At 42.1% G+C, this 16,022-nt stretch overlaps 1 protein-coding gene across 1 annotated transcript in view; it reads left to right on the top strand.

The window, feature by feature from the left end:
- Positions 1–16,022, top strand: part of PATJ (PATJ crumbs cell polarity complex component) — a gene marked incomplete in the record, with an annotated part of 974,742 nt that overhangs the window by 278,965 nt on the left and 679,755 nt on the right.

Consider the following 16,022-nt stretch of genomic DNA (forward strand, 5'->3'; position numbering starts at 1 on the left):
GAGAGCGCTTACGAAAAATTGAAGCGTACAACCCAAAAGGATTTACTTGAAAGCAGAGGGGGGTACGCCAGCAACCGGCCGAGGAGAGAGCTGATCGCAGAATTGACCGAACTGGATCAGAGCTTCACAATGGCGGAAACACCGACCACGATTAGTGACGAAAAAACCAGGATTGTTCGGGAAAGGCTCTCATTATACGGGCCGAACCCCTCCATGGAATTGGTACAGCAGTTGATGGCAGAGGCGGACGAGGATATACGAGAGACTCGAGCCCACGAACTCAACCTAGCGAATGCACACCGCAATGCTGAAGCCCCGCAGGTAATCATCCCTGTCGAAAATGCTGGGAGGCCCAAGATACCCTATGCGGCATTTCGACCCTTCCTAGAGAGCGAGACAGGGATTGATGAATATTTGGCGGACTTCGAAAGGCAATGTGCCCTGCACCAGATTCCCAACAGAGAGTGGCCCACGATATTGTCTGGGAAACTATCCGGGCGAGCCCTGGAAGCCTTTCGTACTCTGGGTGCTGAGGAAGTGACACAGTATGAGCTAGTTAAGGAGACACTGTTGCGACGGTACGCTGTAACTCCGGACACGTATCGCCGACAGTTTCGGGGCACGGAAAAGAAGCCTAACGATACCCATATGGAATGGGCGCACCAAATGCGGAGAGCGGCAAATCACTGGCTGAGCGGAAGTAAAGCGGTGACTGGGGAGGAAATTTTACAATTGTTTCTCTTAGAACATTTTTATAATGGCATGGAACAGCAAGGGAAGGAATGGCTGCGAGACAGGCGGCCTTCTACCTTAGAAGAAGCAGCCAAATTGGCCGATGAACATTATGACTCCCGTCTTCACGAACCCATGAACTACCGAGCTCCAGCACGGGTCGAACCCAGAGAGGTTTACCGTGCACCCCCTCGTACTGAATTCCGAGCCCCGGTGCCCACAAGGCCCGTCCGACACTCAGGACCACCCAATAACAGCTCTGAGCGTCCCAGACCGACTTGCCACCGATGCAAGCAACCAGGGCATTTCATGGCTAGCTGCCCCCTTAATACGCACCAGACACCCAGGAATTACAATTACCCCTCTGGGTCCTATCGTCCGGCCCGGGCCCTCTGTGTTAATCAAGAGGCCCCTATGGAGGGATATGTGGGGCCGCTTCACGAGGCAGACCCTGTATATGCTGCCTCAGATAACCGCCAGCACCATCGGCAGAGGGTATGGCTCGAGGGGCGATCTACCGAGGGATTGCGAGACACAGGGGCTACTATCACGCTGGTACAGAGTCATTTGGTGCCAGAGCACAAGCGATCCGGACAGACTGTGGCCGTTAGAGTGGCGGGGGGGGATGTGTACAAAATTCCAACAGCTAAAGTGCATCTTGATTGGGGAGCGGGAAAGGGGGCTGTGAACGTGGGCCTAATGGATAATTTACCTGCCGAAGTACTACTGGGCAACGATTTGGGCCCCATGACTTCTGCCTATGCTCCAGTATGCAACAACGAGGCGGACCCAGTGACTACACGGGCCCAAGCCCGGACGGAGCGAGAGCTCTCACCAGTGCGGGAGACACAGGTAAGACCTACCCCGACCTTGCCTGACAGGTTAGGCCCCATACCCTGGGACACCCCAGATGCTTTCGAGGCAGAGTCTAAGACTGACCCGACCTTACAAAAGTACCGGGAACGTGCAGAGACCGGAGGGGGCGGGGCAGATAACGAAACATTCTTATGGGAAAAAGGGAAACTATACCGCTGGACAGAGAAAAGGGGACAGCGTAGGCGACAGCTGGTAGTGCCCCACAAATACCGTCAAGAAATCCTCAAAATAGGCCACGACATCCCCTTAGCAGGCCACCTAGCCGTTACCCGTACCCTACACCGCATTACTCACACGTTCTTTTGGCCAGGGGTGCACGCTGACGTTAGAACTTACTGTAACACCTGCGATGTGTGTCAACGAGTAGGAAGGCGAGGCGATCACCCTAAAGCCCAGCTAGTAAATATGCCCATTGTAGAGGAACCCTTCAGCCGGGTTGCTATTGACCTAGTGGGACCACTGGCTACCCCTAGTCCCTCCGGTAAGCGATACATTCTTACCGTAGTGGACTACGCTACCAGGTACCCAGAGGCTGTCGCCCTATCCAACATACAAGCGGATACGGTAGCGAATGCACTAGTACAGGTGTTCTCCCGGGTAGGATTTCCAAAAGAAATCCTATCCGACCGAGGCACCCAATTTACGGCTGAATTGACCCAACAACTCTGGCAGGTTTGCAAAATTAAGTCCCTCCTGAGCTCCCCATACCACCCCCAGACGAACGGGCTGTGTGAGAGGTTCAATGGGACCCTCAAGCAAATGCTCAAGACGTTCACTCAGGAATACCGAGACTGGGAACGCTTCCTGCCGCACCTCCTATTTGCTTATCGGGAGGTGCCCCAGGAAACGACAGGGTTCTCTCCCTTCGAGTTGCTCTACGGAAGAAAGGTACGGGGACCCCTAAACCTGATCCGGGAGCACTGGGAGGGAGAGATGGAGGCTGACGGTGTCCCCATTGTGCCATACGTGCTGGAACTCAGGGACCGAATGGAGCAATTAGCCAAATCCGTGCGGGCTAATCTCCAGTTGGCCCAGAGAAGACAGAAAGTATGGTACGATCGGGGGGCCCGAAAGAGAATCTTCACCATAGGACAAAAGGTGTTAGTACTTAAGCCGGTGAAGACAGACAAATTGCAGGCGTCCTGGCAGGGTCCCTACCAGATCGTAGAGAAAAGGGGAGACACCACTTATGTGATAGCTAGCTGCCACGACAACAATCTTAGAAAGACATTCCATGTAAACATGCTCAAGGAATATTTTGAGCGGCCAGAGAACGTGACGGCCGTATGTTGTTCCCCTCAGGAAGACCCCGACAGTTTACCCATTCCAGACCTATTAGAAAAGAGCATCCCCACAGGTATAGTGGCGCAGGTTCAGATAGGGGACCGACTTAGCCCCACTGAAAGGGAGCAGCTCAACCAACTCCTCCAGTCTAAACACCTCACCTTCTCCCCGAAGCCAGGGTACACTACTTTAACCACCCACCAGGTAGATACTCCGGGACAAGCTCCCTTGCGCCAGGCTCCGTACCGAATCCCCGAAGCAGTTAGGACAGGAATGAAGAAGGAGATCGATGAGATGCTCCAGCTCAGGGTAATTGAGCCCTCCGATAGTCCCTGGGCCTCCCCAGTTGTCTTGGTGCCCAAGAAAGATGGGACCACCCGGTTCTGCGTAGACTATCGGAGGCTCAATGAAAATACCGTGACGGACGCTTACCCTATGCCCAGGGTAGACGAGCTACTCGATCGTATAGCCAGGGGAAATTACCTGACCACTATTGACCTCTGCAAAGGTTACTGGCAGATTCCCCTGGCCCCGGAGGCTATCCCCAAGTCGGCATTCGTCACCCCATTCGGCTTATATCAGTTTAGGGTAATGCCGTTTGGGATGAAGAATGCCCCAGCTACATTCCAGCGCTTGGTGGATAGGCTCCTGGATGGCTTCCAGAGTTTTGCTTGCGCCTACCTGGACGACATAGCGATCCACAGTGAGTCCTGGGAGGACCACTTAGCTCATGTGGGAATGGTTCTGGATCAGATCCGGGCTGCTGGCCTGACTCTGAAGCCAGAAAAATGCCACTTTGGGATGGCCGAGGTACAGTACCTGGGTCACCGGGTGGGGTGTGGAAAGCAGCGACCAGAGCCGGCCAAAATAGAAGCTGTCGCCAATTGGCCCACCCCCATCACTAAGACTCAGGTCCTAGCCTTCCTGGGCACGGCAGGGTACTATAGACGGTTCGTACCAGACTACAGCACACTTGCCAAACCCCTGACTGACTTGACCAAGAAGAACTTACCTCGACAGGTCCTGTGGTCTCCCCACTGTGAAACGGCTTTCCAGGCTCTCAAAAATGCTCTAATTAACGCTCCTGTCTTGGCGGCCCCAGCCCTTAACAAACGTTTTATCGTCCATACAGATGCTTCCATGTTCGGGCTGGGAGCCGTCCTCAGCCAAGTAGGCGAAGATGGAGGGGAGCATCCAGTTGCCTACATCAGCCGGAAGCTCCTGCCCCGCGAAGTCAGCTATGCAGCGGTCGAAAAGGAGTGTTTGGCTTTGGTGTGGGCATTAAAGAAATTGACTCCCTATTTATATGGTCAGGAGTTCACTCTGGTCACCGACCATAACCCGTTGGTGTGGCTGAACCGGGTCTCTGGAGATAACGGCAGGCTATTACGTTGGAGCTTATCGTTGCAACCCTTCAATTTCACCATTACTTACAGACCTGGGAAACAGAATGGCAACGCCGACGGGTTGTCCAGACAAACCGACCTCAGCCCCGCATAATCAGCGGTCTGGACAGCCTTAGTCTGCCCCGAAAAGGGGTCAGACCGTGTCTGCCAGAGTGTTCCACAGAAAGGGAGCACTGTTACAGAAGCATTAGTTATTTTGTTGTGAAGAGCTTATTTCCCAGCAGCAATGCCTGAACCAGCAAGCCAGCGCCTAAGAAGGGCTCCAAGAAAACCGTAACAAGTATCATTTCGTAAAGAGTTAACTCTTTTTTTTCAGCTTTTAGAAACTATTGTCTAATCACCTCTGGAGCCAGACTGGTAATTGATAAGATGAACTTGTAAACTTGTTATCTTAAGTACTGTAATCCTATTGTGGCCTGTCAAAGGACAGTGCTCTCTATCTAAATGTGTGATGGGGGATTTTGTGCTTCCCCCCCTCTCCCCCTGGGAGTGCCCTGTGTGCATGTAACCTTAATAAAAAGCAGGCTGGGCATCCCAGTCCTGAGTTCTTGTTTGACCCTCAATCGCAGCGTTGACTCGTTTTTGTGGGCAGAAGGGTATCCTAATGAAACAAAAAAAGAAAGGGCGCCTCCTAGTGTAGCCAGTATATATAAGGATAAATAGAATGAGATATAGATTTTGTACTCACATGTAGTGAAGGCAAAGGTAATGCCTAGATAAGCAGTCTGGAAACTTATCAGTGTCCCAGTTGACTGTGCATTAGAATGCTAGGGCAGCTCCTCTTAGTAGATTTCAAAGATCATCTGAAAAGTAAAAAGATATACAGAGGGCGACTCCTAGTGTGGAATTAGTAAGCAGAGTGTGAACCCACCAGCTTTACCCTTCAGAGATATACTCACAAAGTATAGAGCACACTGTAGTGCTAATGAAGCAAGCTGGGTATATTAAAAGTGGCCCAGCGCACATACCACTCCGGTGAAAGATGGTCCAATGTATTCAAAATGTTCAGATAAAAAATCCAGGAGACTCCAGATATATATAAAAAACACTTTATATAAAGATATAACAGTGTACAATAAAAATCAGTAGAATTCGCTACGCGTTTCTCAGAGCTACCACTCTGTTTCCTCAGGCAAGTTATACTGATCTAAAACTGAAGTCTCCTATTTATACATCCTCAAATAAATTAAAACATTGGTCACACCCAATCTACCAATTACTTATGCAAATGTTGCTATGGTGACCTTCACAATACAAACTGACTTTTCTTGATACCAGTATGTAAATATATAACCCATTGTATGCATGTACTTTAACATATACAGCTAGTATCAAAACAAGTATGTGGCAGATATTACAATATATCTCATAAACATTTCGGAAGAAAACATATACAGTATGCACAATAGTGTTTCAGCAAAAAAACAAATACAGCACTCATATAGTTGGTTCATTAAATTTTCAGCAATCTCTCTTTATGAAAGTGAATGCACTATTTATTTATATTTTATATGGTTAATAACTTCTTTATTTCCTGAGGATTTCTTTCCTCCCCTTTGTTCATAATAGCAAGTCTAATTTATTTATTAATTAAAAGCATCAGCTAGTTTGTTTGTATCATATATAAAGCTGTCAGCTTGTGGGTGTGTGTCATTAGCCTATCTCACACTTCCATATGTGTGGGTAATGGCTAGTGGGCGTGTATCATTTATCGCCGGTCTTTAAATACAATTCCTCAACTTTCTTCCTAATATATTCTTACCCCTTTTGACATGATCTCCTACAATAAACTGTTTAAATGTTATCTGAATTGTTGTATTGTGCATATCGTAAGCTGATTTTATGAAGGGCTATGTCTATTTGTTTGAAGTTCCCTCTCTGATTTCACAATGTCCAATGTGTAGGTGATAATCCATGGGCGTGTAGCATAAACCAATCGCGCGTCACTATGTGTGTGAATCCCAGCTTATAGGCGTGTGTTTTCTATCGTTAAAAAAATAAATAAATAAACTATTGTCTATTTGTTTAGGCTCCCTCTCTGATTTTACAATGTCAAATGTGTGGGGGGTGGTTCGTGGGCGTGTAGCGTGAACCAATCACGTATCACTATGTGTGTGAGTCACAGCTTGTAGGCGTGTGTTTTCTATCGCCAAAATGTAAAAAATAAATAATACATATACCATCTCAACTCTGTTGAGAAATCCAATTCCCGATTCTTCACTACAACTCCTCAAACTAACATAAGCTGCCTACCATAATCAGTTGTGGTATTTGGTGGTTGCACGTCTAAGATTTCACATGTCCGCAACTCATAAATGAAATGTATTATTATTTTTTTGGGGTATGAACTGCTTTGCTATTATGATGTATTTATATATAACCCTATGGCTATGTTCGAGATAGCATCAGCCAATTTGTGTAGCCCTATGGTATTACTGCTCTGTGAAAGCATATCCTATCCTCACAGTATTCGTCAATTTTTACTGAATCATAACATTCAAAATAATGCCAGTCTCGTAATCATTGCGCTTCAATCGAATAGATGCATATACTAATATATTTTTATATATTGGTAACCTGTATAATGTATATAAATAAAACTTTATATATATAAAAAAATATGAATTATAGTCTTCCATTTTTTGTGTGTGCTTTCTGTGCCCTAGTGAATAAATTAATAAATTGTTCTATATGAAAAGACATGTGAAAAAACATGTAGAGGAAAATTATGGTTACTATATGCTATAAATAGTGATAATTAGTGAATTCTATGTGTGACTAGTGTTAAGTACTCTAACTATATCTTATTTTATGTAAATAAATATATATAAATAGATGTGCTATTGTAAAAACCTATGTGACTAGAGTAATAATATATAAATAATATAACTATAATAATATTATGTGTATGACCATGAATATATCAATTCCTATGTGACTCATATAATTATATGTGTATAGTGTGACAATGTTAAGTGTTTATAATTAATATAATAAATTCTCTATGTGTATGAATATAGACTAAGTGTATGTTTATAGTATTCTAAATATGCATATCTCCATTAATGTGATTAAATGTGTTTTATAGTGATATGATGCTTGAATGATTGTAAGATGGATAGTAAATACTGAATATATTTTCAAGATGAAACATTACTGGTATATTAAGATATTTACTGGGTGGTGACCTCAGGTGATCTATACTTACATTCCTTCTAAATAATATATATCAATATCAATGAGGATATGATCCATTATATACACATTAATATTAAGTACACTACTAATGTGAGAGAACAGATATAAAGCTTGTATAACAGAACCCTTAAATTAAAAGATAGAATGAACTGAATGTTTGTACTGGATTGATCTAAAAGGCTGCTGTATCAATTACTTCATTGAGGCCTTCTGGATGTAAAGATGAAAATCTATAGATCCAGAAGGTCTCCCTTTGACGAAGTTTAATCATTCTATTTTGGGAATTACTAGCAGTCACTACCTCGAGTGGGGTTATCTTCATAAGGCATTTGTTAGTGCCATGTGATGCTGTATGATGTCTAGAAGTACTGTATTTATCTAATCCTTTCACAATGCATCTGAGATGTTCAGACCATCTCTGTCTTATCATCCTGCAGGTGCGGCCTATATAATGTAGGCCACAGATGCAGGTGATACAATAGACCACATAAGTAGAACTGCATGTTATTTTTTGTGTTAATATAAAAGTTTCCCCTGTGTTATTTACTTTGATACTCTTTTGTCCATTGATGGTATATTTACACATACTGCATCTATTTTTGTGACATCTGAAAAAGCCTATTTTTGCACCTTGAGTGCTACCTTGTATGTTTCCTCTATTGAATGGTGCATTTGTTTCCCTTTTGCACATCACTATCTTACTAGGTGCAAGTTTTTCCTTTATTGTTGGGGCTCTCCTAAAAGTGCATATTGGTTTCTCCCCTAAAATGGATCGCAGAACAGGGTCTTTCTTTAATAATGTCCAATGTTTAGATAAGATCTTTCTAATCTCCCTATGGTTGTCGTTATATCTCGTAATGAATGTTGATTCATATCCTGAATCAAATGTAGATTCTTTCTTCTTTTTACTAGTGAATAATTCATGCCTATTTTGGGCACGTGCCCTATGGTAACTATGTTCAATGAGAGATGCAGGGTAATGTTTTTCTTTAAAACGATCTATAAGGGTCTGGCTTTGGATATCAAATGTATTGATATCTGTACAATTTCTTCGAATTCTTCGAAACTGACTGTATGGTATGTTTATTTTCCAACTGGAGTAATGGTTACTGTGATAGTCTAGTAAATTGTTGCTATCGACTGTTTTGAAAAAAGTGCATGATTCCACCTTATCATCTATGCCCCACATTAGGGAAACATCCAAAAAATCAATTTTATCTATTTGTACGTTCCATGTGAACTTAATCCCCATATTATTCATATTTAATTCATTCTGAAAGGCTGTCAGAGAATCCAATGGACCCTTCCATAAAAAAAGCAGATCATCTATATAACGGCCATAGAAGACCAGATTTTGCTCCCAGTTAGAATCATAGATGTAAATTGATTCAAAATAACCCATAAATAGGTTTGCGAAACTGGGAGCAAATCTGGTCCCCATGGCCGTCCCTTTAATTTGTATATAAAAGTTATCTAAAAACTGAAAATAATTATGGGTCAAAATAAAATTGATGAGTTCTAATATGTAATTTTTTTGAAGGTCCGACATATATATGTCTTCACTTAAAAAATAATCTATTGATTTTAACCCTATGTTATGTGCAATATTTGAATAAAGCGAAGTGACATCACAAGAGACCCAATACAAATTTTCTTCTTTTTTGATGTTAGAAAGTTTGATTAATAGATCAGTAGTGTCTCTAATGTAGGACCTCAGTTGTGATACATATTTTTGGAGATAAAAATCAATATAAGAAGATAGATTGTCAGTGATACTATTCATTCCTGCAATGATAGGCCTACCGGGTGGGTTATTTAGTTGTTTATGTATTTTGGGTAGGTGATAATAATAAGGTATGTTCGGACTTTTGGGAATCAAATATGTTTTTTCTTTTTTATTCAAAATGCCATTTGTATGTCCAAAATTAATCAATGTTATTAACTCTTTTGAAAAGTTGTCTGTGGGATCTTTTTCTAATTTATTATAATATTCTTTGTCAAGAACTATTCTGTATGCTTCATTGATATAATCCAGGTAGTTTTGGATCACTATCCCCCCGCCTTTGTCCGCCTGGCGGATGACTATGTTCTTATCTCTAGTAAGTTCCAAAAGGGCTTTCTTTTCATTGGGCCAAATATTACTATGATTGCTGTTGCGGATGGGAAGTTTTTCCAAATCTTCTAACACTAGACTTTGAAAAATATCAAGATATGCTGTATCCTCTCCTTTTGGATTGAATGAAGATGGTGGTGCAAAATTTGTGTGAATCACTCCCTCAAAAAGTTGTTCTGATAGATCTTCAGGATCAACATATATTACTGTAGTATTCCTACATGTTGGCATGTTATCTGTGAGAATGGGGATACCTATATTTCTATTTGTTTGAAGTGATTTTTTTGCAAAATATCGTTGTAATGATAACTTTCTCGTGAATTTATTTAAATCCACATATATTTCAAACATCCTATGTGGATTTGAGGGGCAAAAACTTAGACCCTTACCCAAAATTCTTATTTGGTCATTAGTGAGAATTTTGTCGGATAGATTGAAAATGCCTTTACTTAATTGTTGTAACTTTTCTTCCTGGGAGGCAATTCCCCTTCCCCTCCGTCCCCGTTTGTGTGTGTTCTTTTGGTTTTTCCTGGTTGTTGATAAGGTGTATTTTGCCCTTCCCTTCTCCATAGAGGTGCTAGGGGAATACGCTCCTCTAAAAAAGGGTATCCTAGCGGTACTGCAGCTAAGGGAGATTATTCTATATTTGCGAGACTCATATAGAATACTATGGAATATGGAAAGCAGCTTCTCCCCTCTTTAGCAATAGGGATCCAGGCTACTAAGCGGTCCATCTCTCAGCGAGACTAAGGGTAACCGTAACAGCTATGAAGTATATCGGGGTACAAATTCTGCAGCTACTACACTAAATAAGATAATATGCTATGAAGTATATCAGGGTACAAATTCTGCAGCTACTACACTAAATAAGATAATATGCTATGAAGTATATCAGGAACACTGTTAATGTAACCCGACTACTAGTATACAACGTTAAAAAAAAAGCTGCAATGTTAAAGCACGTCAATATAAACACTGTGACCAATATATGCCAACGGTATAACAAAGTTGGATTAAGGAATAAAGATGATATCACTGATAAGCTCCTTGGGTATATAATGTCCCCACAATTAACAGTTAAGTCTTTAACTTTCTCTTGTGCCAAAACCTGCGTGAGGAACACTTTGTGATGAGGCTGTCTGATGGGAAGACAAGCTACTACAGAATATATTTCTTGCACTGACGATCACATAGGCAGGGCCGTCAATAGTGAAACTTAACCGCCGTATCTGCGAGACTACTGACAACACAGTCAAATAGCACACAGCTCCAAACTCAGTCTCACAGACATACTTGTGCTCCGCGCACAGTCCCGTGGCCACCCTCAGAGCCGCTCTTCTCAACTGTACCTGGACGCTGTGTGTCATTCCCAAGGTACTTCTAATGGGAACCCTGAGGTTTAGAGCACCAAGTTATGAGGCTACCGCCCAGCTTTCTGCACCCTGCTGATTATCTACAGTCATATTGGGGCAATAAGAAACAGTACCTCGTATGAAGTAGCCTGAGCCTTCACAGCGTTCTCGCCTTTCTTTACGCTTTCACCTTACGTGCAGACTATCGGAGCAGGAACATGACGTGATGTTGGCCCCAAGGAGGATTCGCTCTGCAATATAGACAAACCAGTGGCCCAGCGGAGCCACCGACCAATGTGGCCAGGCTGGCCAATCAAGGAGTCCTCCGTGCGCACGGACCTGCAGCCGGAACAGTTATATGTAGAGCAGATCTAAGAATAGACAGCACAACCTCCGTCACAACCAGGGGACTCAGGTGCTGCCGCTGATGTTACAACCCATCCAGGTGGGCTAGCGTACCGCTCTTCCGATGTGGGTGAAACCAGACACCCCAGGGCGAGCGTGATCCGGCTCCGGCCAGGTTAGCAGCGACAACTCAGGTGGCCCTTATTAAGGCAAGGCTGGAGCTCAACCACAGCATACAAACAGGTAACAGAGATCCTTAGGTTAATGTTCAGGGTTAGCTGGCAGAGCACCTGAAGGCTCCTGGAAAAGTAGCGTGCACCAGCCACCATGCACAATTAGCCTGTAAATGCAAACTTCCAATGCAGGATCGCAATCCTAAGACCCAAGCCTGGAACCGGCCAAGGGAAACAGCATGGACTGGTGATGGCTTAGGCCTCACATAGAGGCGCAGAGCTTCCAGAGACACCTGCAGCTACCTTCAGTTACCTGTCGCCCCCGCCTCCAGCCGGAAGTGAGCAAAAACACCCGAAAGAGGAATTAATGCAAAACTTCAGCATAGATAAGGTTTAATGACAATAAGATATTATGCCAAGATCTACTAGTAAATACTTTACAGGGACAGTATGCACCGATGTTCATATAACTGTATGTAATAGACACAGCTATAAAGAAGAATATGCCCAGATACTGATCTACAAATCCAGTATAAAACCTTTTAAAAATGTACTATGAAGCTCCCAGTTTAGGATTGTTATTGAGGTTTGGCTGGGACACCCAGTGAAAGGTGCTGGTAAAACAATAAGAGCAGACACTCCCCCCCCCTTCTCCCCTGCATATGAAAAGACAGATAACATAAACAGGAGCCAGCAGGAGTCTGTAAATGGGCGTATACATCTGTCACTGTGGGGCTTGGTTAGGAGTCTGTAAATGGGCGTATACATCTGTCACTGTGGGGCTTGGTTAGGAGTCTGTAAATGGGCGTATACATCTGTCACTGTGGGGCTTGGTTAGGAGTCTGTAAATGGGCGTATACATCTGACACTGTGGGGCTTGGTTAGGAGTCTGTAAATGGGCGTATACATCTGACACTGTGGGGCTTGGTTAGGAGTCTGTAAATGGGCGTATACATCTGACACTGTGGGGCTTGGTTAGGAGTCTGTAAATGAGCGTATACATCTGTCACTGTAGGGCTTGGTTAGGAGTCTGTAAATGGGCGTATACATCTGTCACTGTGGGGCTTGGTTAGGAGTCTTTAAATAGGCGTATACATCTGACACTGTGGGGCTTGTTTAGGAGTCTGTAAATGAGCGTATACATCTGTCACTGTAGGGCTTGGTTAGGAGTCTGTAAATGGGCGTATACATCTGTCACTGTGGGGCTTGGTTAGGAGTCTTTAAATAGGCGTATACATCTGACACTGTGGGGCTTGGTTAGGAGTCTGTAAATGGGCGTATACATCTGACACTGTGGGGCTTGGTTAGGAGTCTGTAAATGAGCGTATACATCTGACACTGTGGGGCTTGGTTAGGAGTCTGTAAATGAGCATGTTATTAAAAATGTTATTAAAAATTAAGCAAAACTATACTTTGTTACAAAAACACTCCCAGATGGGCTATTTTAATGGATAATCTACAAAACATTTTATGCAAAGAAAAATCTAGTGTACAATGTCCCTTTAACCATCACCCATGTGCTCCACAAGTTATTTGCTGATATTCTATATATTAATGTTGATACCGTAACCATTCTGCAATACTATAAATTATTACTGCTCACTTAGGGGCTGATGATTCAAGCCTGTCCACTCAGATGAGTTGATATAAAATGATCTTCTAGCACTGCAAGATCACTAGTGAAATTCTAAAAAGGCAGATTTTGCTTTACTTCTCCAAGGGGCGTTCCCTGCATTTATGTATGTGAAGGAGAGACGCCTTGTACAATATAGCACTACATGACATGACGGTTCTGCTGCATTTACACTTTGTGCTTTGTATTTTATATTACTTTACACTTCAGATTGTTTTATTATATTTAAACTTTGCAAACTTTCTATTTTGTATTTTATTTTGTATACAGCAGTGTATTTAGGATTGTGATTTTACAACTTCGGATTATGCCTTCACAGTTTCTGTGTAACTTAAACAAATTAGGCTCATACTTTGTAATTTTTTTTGTATCTTTTACAAATTACATTTCACTTTGTATTTTTTCTATTTTAAAAAACCCCTCTAAAACTGACGTAAATTTCCCATAGAGCTTCATTATTTCCTATAGGCCAGATAAGCAAAGATTCTCTATATTGGAGTGAAATTATAGTGCAGACTTCACAGGGGCTCAACTCACTGAATTCTATAAGAAAAAGGGTGGAACCCCAGAGATGAGCAATGCCTTCCAAAGAAAGTAATGAGGCTCTTTGGGATACAGAATTTCACACGATAGACAGGTTGACAGGAGAACACCTGGGGCTTATATAAAGTTTTAGTTTACAGCAAATACAAATTAAACCAAAATGTTTTCAGTACAATTAAACTTGCTTGTGTCTATAGTTTAGTATATAGAACTTGTCTGTCAGTTAAAAAAAGTGTATTGGGAATTTTGAGCAAACAGCTGGTGAGATAATTTAGTGAGATCAACTTGTTTAAATTGGTTACAGCATTTCATTAGAATTGTGAGAGAACTTCAGACATACCCTGGGAACTCCCCTGTTCAGCCCAGGGAACTCCCCTGTTCCTACCACTTTCTGAAGCTCAGTTTTATTTTACAATAGAGAAAAAAACAAAGTGTTATGTAATTTGTAAAAGAGACACAGAAATATATATGATCCTAATTTGTTAAAGTAACACATAAACTTTCAAAACATAATCAGAATTTGTAAAATCACAGCAGAATCTAAATGTATTAAAATATAAAATAGAAATGGCAAATCTTAAACGGAATAATACTGAAAGGACTTAGCTTGTAGTGTAAAGTAATATAAAATACAAAGTGTACGTGTAACCCAACTCTAATATCATGCATGGCTATATTACACTGGGCTTGTCTCTCCTTCACATACATAAGAGATCTCACAGTGCTGGAGGGTTCCGCCCTTTTATCTTTTAGCATTCAGTGAGTTCAGTCCCTGTGAAGTCTGCACCACAATTTCTCTCCAAGCAGGAGAACCTTTTATCATCAGGCCGTTGGTAACAAGAGATATATTATTGTTCTGTACACATTAAAGGAACAGAAAACCCAATTTTTTAATTTCATAATTCATTTTGAATATACAATTTTTTTTAAATTATCAATTTACTTCTATCAAATTTACTTTGTTCCCTTGGTGTCCTTTGTTGAAAAGCAGGTAGGTAGGCTCCGGAGCACTATATGGCAGCAGTTTTGACAATGATATACATTTGCAAACCCTCTACGCAGCAGCAGTGTTTGCTGCCATATAATGCTCTGGAAATGTGCACACTAAATACCTAGGTATTTTCTTTAACAAAGAATACCATGAGAACTAGCAGATTTGATAATAGAAGTAAATTGAAAACTTTTTTACAATTATGTGAAAAAAATCATTCAAAATTTTTTTGGGTTATTGAGAGAAAAAACACCCTAACAATTATATATATTATTTGTTTATAAAATATCAACTTATTACACAGTACGATATGGCATGAATCATAGGGCTCCATGTACAAAGCAGCGTAAGCTGCTCCGGAGCCCTTGCAAATCTGCTTCCCGCAATGTAAATCATTAGACCGCTGCATCTTACACAAGACAAATCACAAAGAGCTGGCTCAGAGTGATTGACAGACCCTTCTCTCATGCAATTGGTTACGTGAGAGAAGGGGCGGGCTTTACATGCTCACTTGATAACTGATACCTACGGGCAGTGGATCCTGTTCATCCCGGTGAAAAGCTTGTCCGCTCGCTTTTTAGTACATGGAGCCCATAAAGGGTAGAGAGCCCTGCCTGCGAGTCACTGTTAGCTGTAAACCACTTTTACTTGAGATGATCAATATGATTGATGGATCCATGAACTTACATTCTAGAATCTATCCATGCTTATAAACATCTAATGCTTCATAATGAAGCCAAGTGGTCATGCATAGATAATGCTGAAGATGTAGCACTCCATAATAGAATTCTGATCATTGACAAATCATGAGCACGTTGCTCTTTATATAAAACTCAAGTCTTGTGAATGGCTGAACTTTAGGATACGTTGACGTCCGCAGACAAATGCACGAGTGCAGTTACTGCTACTAGCTGATGCACATTTATATGCGCATAGATGAATTCCATCTTTACATAGAAGCATATTTGCAATATATATAAATTGGCAAACTACTTCTAGAAAAAAACACCACTGTTTTAGTGTTAGCATTTTTATCTGCACGTCAATGTGAAGCATAACTAGTTATTCTCCTTTGCATAAGCATTTAAATACTGCAGCTGCTCAGAGCACTAGTGGGGCTTGTATCATGCCAGCAATTAACAAATGGAGTCATTACTAGATGGCGCATGCACCTTAGGCTCTCTGAGAAAGTGCTGTGTTTCAAAAGTGTATTTAAATATGCACCATGCACCAGCATTTTAAACCGTTATAGCGTCTATTAGAAGCATTTGTTGCTAATACATGTATATTGCAAAAATGTTTCTATTCAAAGCTGAAATGCATTCATGGGGATTGCAATTTTGGCTGGAAGGTCCCTTTAAGGATTTGTCTTCAAA

This window comes from Bombina bombina, chromosome 10 (assembly GCF_027579735.1).
Source record: "Bombina bombina isolate aBomBom1 chromosome 10, aBomBom1.pri, whole genome shotgun sequence".
Classification (NCBI taxonomy): Eukaryota; Metazoa; Chordata; class Amphibia; order Anura; family Bombinatoridae; genus Bombina; species Bombina bombina.